Here is an 8,759-nt window from a genome sequence, read left to right as displayed (position 1 = left end):
AAAAATAAAGCTATAGGGTTTACTTAGTGAAGGGAAGTTTGAAAAGAAAGGATATTACCCGTTATGGTGGCACACACCTGGCCACTCAGGAAGCTGAGGCAGGAGAATCCCAAGATCAAGGCCACCTTGGGCAAATTAGTAAGATTCTGTCTCAAAAGAAAACATTTAAAGGACAAGGGATATCGCTTAGTGGTAAAGCACCCATGGGTTCCATCCTCAGTACAGCAAGGGGTAAAGGGTGGCAGTAGAGAGGGAATATTAATATTTTTAAATATGTATTTGTTTAAACTTTCAATATAGGAGCTACTAAAGACTTCCCTTGGAGGTTTTCTGGTTTAAATGTTGCTTTGCAGAGAGTCTTTTCCCTGTACCCCTTCAGTCTGGAACAGCTGTGTGCCGAAGACCCTGCCAAGTGCTGTGACACCAATGGTTGCCATAACTACCCTGTGTTTTCAGGTTCGGCCACAGCAGTGCTAAAGCTCACAGGCCGAAAGCCTGATGGGTGGAGTTTGTGCAAATCCCCTCGCCCCAGCCAGCCTCGGGCTGACATTGGGAAGTCCTTGGCCCTGAGCTGGAATGAGATGGCCGTGATCTGCTCTCCCAAACAGTGGGGCCTGGCTCGGCACACAGCTGGAAGAAGAGACCATCTCACACATCCAACTGGCAAATCAAACAGCCTGGCAATACCAGATGTTTGGTACAAGCCTGCATTAGAATGGGGTGGAAATGTAAATTGGGACAATCATTTTGGACAGCAATATGGCCTTACCTGGTGTTGTCCATGCTGGTCAACCCAAAACCATTGGCAGCTGCCCACCGGGAGATGTGTCACCAGAGCTTGCTGCAAAACTATTGGTAAAAGAAAAAATAAGAGAACCTAATAGTTCATCCATAGGAAAATTTATAAACAAGTTACATAACAGCCATTTAACAGACTGCCATCCAGAATTTAAAATTAATAAGCTATTATATGTATCAAGATGACCAGATCTTGAAAAACAAAATGTTGAAAACAATGTTGATTCAAAAAAAAAAAAATAGCTTTAGGATAGTATGCCATGCATCCCATAAAAGTTCCCTAAAAATTCTAAATGCATAAAACGATACTCTGCAATATCACAGAGATATATGTTCACTGAAATGCAAGACGAAATCATTTTAAATAGAGCAGACAAATGCATACCGAATTTATGATAATGCCGCATCTAGGGAGGAAAAACTGAGATTGAGAGTGGGGAGAGATACAGAGGGTCCTCCATCTTTCTTATAATATTCTAGCTCCTTTAAATATTCAAAAATATTTGTCTGAAATATTAATGATTGAAATGAGAATCTGAGGAATAAGGTATGAGTACTGCTTACCTCCTGCTTTGTGCTTTTCTGTGTTTGAGGAACTCCGTCCTAATACTGAAGCATCGTCCCTTATGATGAGAGGTTTTTTTATCTTATTTCTGCTCCAAAGCGAAGCCCATGAGTGGATATGGGGGAGAGAAGGACTGCCTGTATCTGACCTGTGGCCCTTGCTACTCAAGTGACATGGCCTTAGGCGGCAGGTCAGTGCCTGGCTTCAAAGCCTGTCCTGACCTCCCCTTGACACCCCTGCTGGGACTGCATGAGCACACCTGCAGTGACATTTGTCACAGCGTATGTGCAATCACTGTTTCTGTCTCTCCCGTGAAACTATGTGGTCCTCTAGGGTTCAATCCTCAACCCATTCGTCTCTTTCTTCCTGGGGCCTGAGAGAGCCACTGCAGACAGCTCGGAATGAATGCGTGAATGAAGGGATCGTCTTCACTTGGCATAAGTGCCTTCTAAACTTGGCAAACAGGAGAGGCCACAGGTCACATCATGCGTAAACAGACCAGTTAATTAATCCTTAGTACTGATTCTCGGGTGCAGCACAAAGGGTCAGGGGGCACCATGACGTAACCCACTCACGAGTCACTGGCACGGGGAGGATCCAGCCCTGGGCAAAGCTGTGGGACCATGAGGGGCGGGAGGGACAAGCAAGCTGGCTCGTCTAAGTCAGCTTTCAAAGCCCGGCAGTCCCTCTCATTAGGGCTAAACGTGACCTTGCCATTCTGGGGAGCCAGGAGGTACCTAAGCTTTGGCTGAACTCTTGCAGGTCTCACGGCAGGTGGGGGGGCAGAAGGACAGGGCCGGGACTTCCTCCCAGCACTGGCAAGGTGGCCCCTGACCTTGATGTCCCTGGCTACAGGCCTGCCGAGTTCAGCATGTGTGTCAAGCCGCAAAGAAGCAGCAAGATGATAGTGAGGGTGAGGGCACTGCATTCTTTTCATTCCCACTTTGAGGATGTGGAGGCGGAAGCTGGAGTGGGGAAGAGACCTGCCCAAGTCAAGGTGCTTGAATCCAAGGCCGGAGCCAGAGGCGCGACGCCAAGCTTGCTCAGATTCCAAGGGCCTCCTGGAATAACTCAACGGGATGCACCAGCTTCACAGAGGACCAACACTTCCCTCTGTGCCTCCCAGGACGCTCCCACAGTAGTTACAAAAGGCTCACAGCAGGGTGTGACTCAGAAATGACACCCGCGTCCACTGCTCATTACCCCACTGCCCGTCCACAGCCAGGAGGGGCGCAGGCTGGCAAACAGCTATCAAGTGTCTCGATCAGAGCCATCTGGGTTTCCAAGAAGGCAGAAAGTGAGAGCTGATGAAACCACCCAGTGAAAGAGATCTCAGGAAGGGCAGGCAAGTCCAGAAACCACAAGGAATCTCCCCAGCACACCGAAAGAAGGGGCAGGATCTTTTCCTGCTGTCACAGTTGCCTCCAAATATGGCTGCCTTGGAGGTCCCACAAGAATACCTAAAAGCTGAAATGGAAATCATTGTCAGCATTAAAGAACAACAAATTCTGGGAGGCTGGGGCATGAGGATAAGAAGTTGGAGCCCAGCCCAAACAATTTAGCAATTTATCAAGATCCTGTCTCTAAAAACTAAAGAATTCTTAACAAGCTGAGGTGTAGCTCAGCAGTAGAGCAACCCCGGGTTCAATTCCAGCATCACAAAAACAAAACAAAACAAACAAACCTTGTTAATGAGTTTCCAGCACAAAACAGACTCAGCATCACAGCAGACCTTTGGTCCTTGGTTTTACTTTCTGAGGTTTCTGCTACCTGCAGTCCTAACATACTCAACAAAAAATTCTAGAAAGAGAGCTTTCACCTGAAACTCAAGAGTAGTTAGCAGCACAAAACACAAATACAGATAATCACATCAGCAGATTAAAGGAAAAACGTTCTGCCATCTCAAGAGTCAAGGGGCAGCACTGGGTAATACGCAGCCCTCACTTGGCAAAAGTTCTTTGAAGCTTACACTGAGTAACAGCAGGGAAGGGCCCCCATCTCACCCGGGCGTCGGATTCTCTGACAGGGTGGCTGGCTCCAAGACCACAGCGAGTAGCTGAAGCCACGGAAACTGACTCTCATCCGGAAGCCAGACTAAGGCCAAGGCATGACAGGCTGTCCCTCCCAGGGCCACCCTCTCTGGCTGGAAGATGCCACTGTCCCTGAGTGCTCACAGGCTTGTGTCTCTCTGTGTGTCTGTGTTTTTATCTCTTCGCATGGGGACCTCGGTCGGATTGGGTTGGGGCCACCACGGGGACCTCATTTCATCTCTTTAGAAGCCACGGCTCCCAACACGGGTGCCACCGCGAGAGGCACTGGGGTCAGGACATGAACACTGTGGGTGCACATTCAGCCCATAGAAAGGGCAGGCCAAAACCCTATGGGAAACACCACTGCTGTGACTAAGACAGTGAGGAAACATGTACTGAGATCTTGGCTTCTTTTTTCTTTCTTTCTTTTTATAGCAGTTATCAGGGATTTTTAAAATTTAAATGTGTTTTAACTAACACATAAAAACATACAATTTACCCATACTAATGCTAATGGTGTACTAGGTGGTGTTTCGATACAGGGAGACATTGTCTAATGTTCAAGTCAAACAAATCTCCTCTTTTTGTTTTGTGTCATTTTGTTGTGTTTTTGCAGTACTAGGAGTTGAACGCAAGGCCTTCACCCTGAGCCTCATTCCCAGCCCTTTTGTTATTTTTTATTTTCAGATAGGAGCTCACTAAATCATCAGTTGCCCACACTGGGCCTGAATGTGCCATCCTCTTGCCTCAGCCTTCCGGAGTGCATTGTATTATCCTGTGTGGCAAAAACGTTCAGAATCCTTGCCTCTAGGTCTTTGAAATGTACACACTGTGATCAACAGTCACACTTGTACCATGGCACACCAGGACTTCTTGCTGCTATCTCACCTTAATTAGTGTCCACTGATCAACATTTCCCTGTCCTTCCTGCCACCCCAGCCCAGCCCCTGTAACCACCATCTGCTCTCAAGTTCTGTGAAGTCAGCCTGCTTAGATTCCACATCTCCACATCTAGATAGGAGTGAGGTCAAGCAGTACTTATCATTCTGTGCCTCGTTTATTATTTCACTATACATAGTGCCCACCCCTTCTGTCCAGGTTGTCCCAACTGAGAGGATTTCTTTCTTTTCATGGCTGCCTACTATTCCACTATATCTTCACCTCATTTTGATTACCCATTCATTAACCAAAGGGCACTTTGCTTATTTCTATTTCTTATTCACTGTGAATAGTGCCACAGACACAGTCCTTAACAGTATAAAGCAAAATCCTCTTACTGGGGAGGCAAGTATTGCATGTTTTGCCACGTGTGCTGGTACCACCTCTCCAAAATAATAACACTTATTTTTTTTTTTTTCTTTTTGAGACAGGGTCTCACTATGCAGTTCAGGCTGGCCTCGAGCTCACTTTGTAGCCCAGGCTGACCTCAAGCTCGCAACGATCCTCCTGCCTCAGCCTCCCAAGTGCTGGGATTACAGGCATGCGCCACCACGCCCAGCGATAGTAGCACTTTTTACATAAAGGAAATCTCATCCATCCACTTGCTTTTTTGCTACAAACAGAAAGAAACATCAGTCATTTGTTTTTGGTCAGGAATCCAGTTTGTAGATTCCAGGGTGAACAGGAACAAAGTTCAAAAATCCCGGGAAAGATTAAATATTTTCTACCTTGTGAAGAAATTCGAATGACTGGATTTCATGAACAGCAGGGACAGGGAAGGGCCAGGGCTTGCAAGCTCCTCTGGCTCCTCCTCAACCATCCAGTTCAGCAGCCGCGTTCTTGAGTCTCATGTGGGATGTGGACCTTGAACTTGGGACTCTCAGAGCACTGCATAACTCCTGTCTAGCCCCAAAGCATCGCCCTCCCTGTGAACAGGGGTTCCTGAGTTTTCCACCTGCCAGAGCCCATCTAGCTCACGGCACAAATACTTCGGTGTTTAGAGGCAAAGAACCCTGGCCTGCAATGTACCCCAAAGCCCAGCAAAACATGAAAGCGGGGGCTGGGAATTTAGCTCAGCGGCAAAAGCGCCTGCCTGGCAAGCGCAAGGTCGTGAGTTCGGTTCCCGGTACCGGAGAAAAACCAAAAAAAAAAAAAAAAAAAAAAAAAAAAAAAACATGAAAGGGGCGGGAGCCCGAGAAAGGGACGGGCAGACAGGGCTGACAAACTGAGCCAAGGCTTGTTGTCAAATCTCGACTTACTGCATGCTTTTTTCTCTTTCTGTTCAATTTTCTGTACTTGAAAACCATCATTATATAATTATGGGAAGACATCATTAGTAGCATTTTTAAGAGTTTAAATATCTTTTAAAACTCTCCTCTCTTCTCACTCACCATGACCCCTGCCCTAAGCCAACCCTCTTCTCTGGGTCAGACAACCACTGCAGCTTCCTGCAGAGGAGGAGGAACTTAACGTGGTGGGTTCGTCGCTTGCCTGTACTCTGGGGCCACCGGGCTAAGACAGAGCAAAAGGGAGGCCGGGTGCGGCTCAGTGGTACAGTGCTTGCCTAGCACTGTGAGGACCTGAGTTCAATCCCCAGTACTGCAATCAACCCATCGGAGTAAAGGGATTTCTGAGAAGGCACCGATTCACAGAGACAGAGACCGCAGACATGCAACGACCTCAAGCCAGAGGTCCTCATCCTCCGTGAGGCAGCGGAGGCACAAAGAGCTTAAATCACCCAAGCAAAGTCACTCACACAGAGCCAGGCTCCAAACCCACAGGTCTGGCCCCAGGGTCTCTGTGCCTCCTGTTTGCGTCCGCCCCAGGGTCTGCTGCCTGGCAAAGCAGAGAAGGTGGAAATAGTTGTTTTGAACAGGAAATTAGAGCCCACACTGCCAGGCAGAGCTGTACCGCCCACCCAGGAAGATGCAGGGACCCAGGGCACCAGGCGTCTCTGAAACTGGGAGGTGTGAGAGAGCAAGAGAGAGGGATGTTTCGAGTCTGTACAATGCAGAGTTCGACATCCCTCTGTTCTGAGTTGAGCAGTGTCCCTGCAGGGTCTCACATCCCCTGCAACCTCAGAATGCAACCCTGTTTGAAAACAGGGTCCTTGTAGGTATAATTAGCTAAACGGAGGTCGCCCTCGGGTCCATTGACCTCAACTTATTCAGGCCCGCACACAATGACTGGTGGGCTTATTGGATAAGACACAGAGCCCCAAGCAGAGGACAGATGGCATCAAGAGGATAGCAACACAACCTGACGCCAAGAACGGCCGGCAGCCACCAGAAGCCAAGAGAGATGCAGCACGGAACCTCCTGAGGGCTTCCTGCAGAAGCCATCCCCACAGCCACCTCGACCAGAGTGCCGACCTCCACAGCTATGAGGGGAGGCGTCTCTGCTGTTTTAAGTCATTGGGTTTGTGGCACTTTTTTATGACAGCCCCAGGACAGTCATAGTCAACTCAGCCATGCCACCCTCCTCTGTCTCCTGAATCCTGAAAGTCAGAATAACCACAGTACATTCTTCAGCAGACTCTTGTCAAGAGTAGATAAGAAGACTGGGGTGGTGGCGTGTGCCTGTGATCCTGGGAGGCTGAGGCAGGAAGATCACTGGAAGTCCAAGGCCAACCTGGGCTTCATAGCAAGACCCTGTCTCAACACAAAAAATTAAAAAAATAAAATAAAAAAGATTAGTAAGAAAATGAATGGGAAGGGTTGGTCTGGCTGTGACAAAGATGAATAGGAAAGCCAGCTGTCATCATTGTCATCACCACCATTTTTGCTAACTTCCCTGGCCTGACAGCGAGTTGGGGGTCCCTGCAGTGGAAACCAGGCCCTGTGACACACAGTGAGACTGGGTGTGTGGGAGAACCTCCCTTTCCACATAAAGTTCAGGAGCTCATTTTACAACCGGGGACGATGAATGGTTTCAAATCACACTTGCCACTATCACAACACAATCAGTGTGATGAAGGCAGCACACTCCGGTGACATTAGCTTCCAGTAGAACCTGGGCTGGTGCTGCCTGGTGGAGAAATGACCAGCAATGCCCTCTCTGTAGCTACGACATCGGGTCCCACAAGGAAATTTGATAGCCAAGTCACACAAGAACATCCCGGAGAAAGGAATGGAATCTTTCAGATCTCGGTCACCTTTGCCTGGCCATGCTGCTGCTCAGGGTCCCTGGTGTGACATCCACCTGAAATGTTCCTTCTATAGTTCAAACTGGAAAAGACCTCTCTAGTGACAAGAGGGCCACATTTCTTCTCCACTGAATGAGTGGCTTATGCAGTGCTTCTGTCCCCTGCCCACCTAGGCCAACGGGAGTCTCGGTGAGGAGGCTGACATTTCATTATGGTACCTCTGTCCTTGAGGGAACCTACTTGTTCCTCCTCGTGCCTTTGATTTATTTTCTTTTTCCAGTAATCATACTGACTGTGAATTTTATTCATTCTAAGTGGCCTTAATTTTCTTGGGGGATAACTAAGCCTGGTCCCTGAAGCCATCACAGCAAATGGCATTGGGACCAGTTAGCAACAGTTATGAGACAGAGAGGGTCATCAAATCATGTGTAGAAAAACAGTTTCAGGAGTCTCTTACCCCCTCGGAAAGGAGGAGAGGAAGGAAAAGATGATCCTTGGAGCAGAGCAGCTGGCAGAGACACAGCCTGTGGGCATCAACAGACAAAGAGGCCAAGCATAAGAGGCTGTGATATGAGAGAGAGGAAGGAAGTGGAGAAAAGAATGGAAAACAAAATTTGAGGAACGTTTGTGCAGCGCTAAAAATACTGAGAACTAGCCGGGCACAGTGGCGTGCACCTGGGATCCCAGCACTTTGGGAGGCTGAGGCAGGAGGATCACAAGTTCAAGCCCAACCTAGTCAACTTAGTGACTTAGAGAGACCCTGTCTCAAAATAAAGAATAAAGAATAAAAGGTCTGGGGTTGTAGCTCAGCGGGAAGATCCTGTATTCAATCCCCAGTAACACAGAGACACACAAAGGAACACTAAGAAATATTTGAACATTTGTGGACTCTGTAAGAACCAGGCGAGGCTGCCTGGAGATGGGAAGAATTATAAATATGTATAGTATTTTTGATGTAAAGGATGCGGTACTTCCATATTAAGCATGTTTTTAGATTTATAATCTGAAAAAGATTCCACAAAGCCCACAGTTTAGATAAAGCCTTACATAAAACTGCAGAGAGAGATATGGGTTTGCTCAAGGTCAGGTCCTTGAACCTGGAAAGGAGACGTCTGGATTTGGTTTCTGATAAAGACTTTGAGAACTTTCATGCAGCACCTCGGGGCTGTGAGCCCAACTTTGAGGTCCTCATCCTCTGTCCCTGTATCTGACAGTAAATTTAAGCTAAGAAGAAGCACCATGTGGCTTGTGACCTATCCAGTCTAATAATTCCTGAATTAAA

At 47.7% G+C, this 8,759-nt stretch overlaps 1 long non-coding RNA gene across 1 annotated transcript in view; it reads right to left on the bottom strand.

The window, feature by feature from the left end:
- The window catches only part of LOC102008922, a 7,159-nt gene extending 5,332 nt beyond the window's left edge, over positions 1-1,827 (bottom strand). Inside the window, exons 1-2 of the long non-coding RNA XR_001236540.1 lie at positions 1,363-1,827; positions 770-849 (exon numbers count right to left, since the gene is read on the bottom strand). This is a non-coding gene — a long non-coding RNA (uncharacterized LOC102008922). The remainder of the gene's footprint in view (positions 1-769; positions 850-1,362) is intronic.
- Positions 1,828-8,759: the final 6,932 nt, after the last annotated feature.

The sequence above is a fragment of the Chinchilla lanigera genome, unplaced genomic scaffold, assembly GCF_000276665.1.
Source record: "Chinchilla lanigera isolate Chin_1 unplaced genomic scaffold, ChiLan1.0 scaffold00059, whole genome shotgun sequence".
In the NCBI taxonomy this organism is placed as follows: domain Eukaryota; kingdom Metazoa; phylum Chordata; class Mammalia; order Rodentia; family Chinchillidae; genus Chinchilla; species Chinchilla lanigera.
Note: the sequence above shows the minus strand (reverse complement) of the source record. Positions and strands in the feature narration are given on the sequence as shown.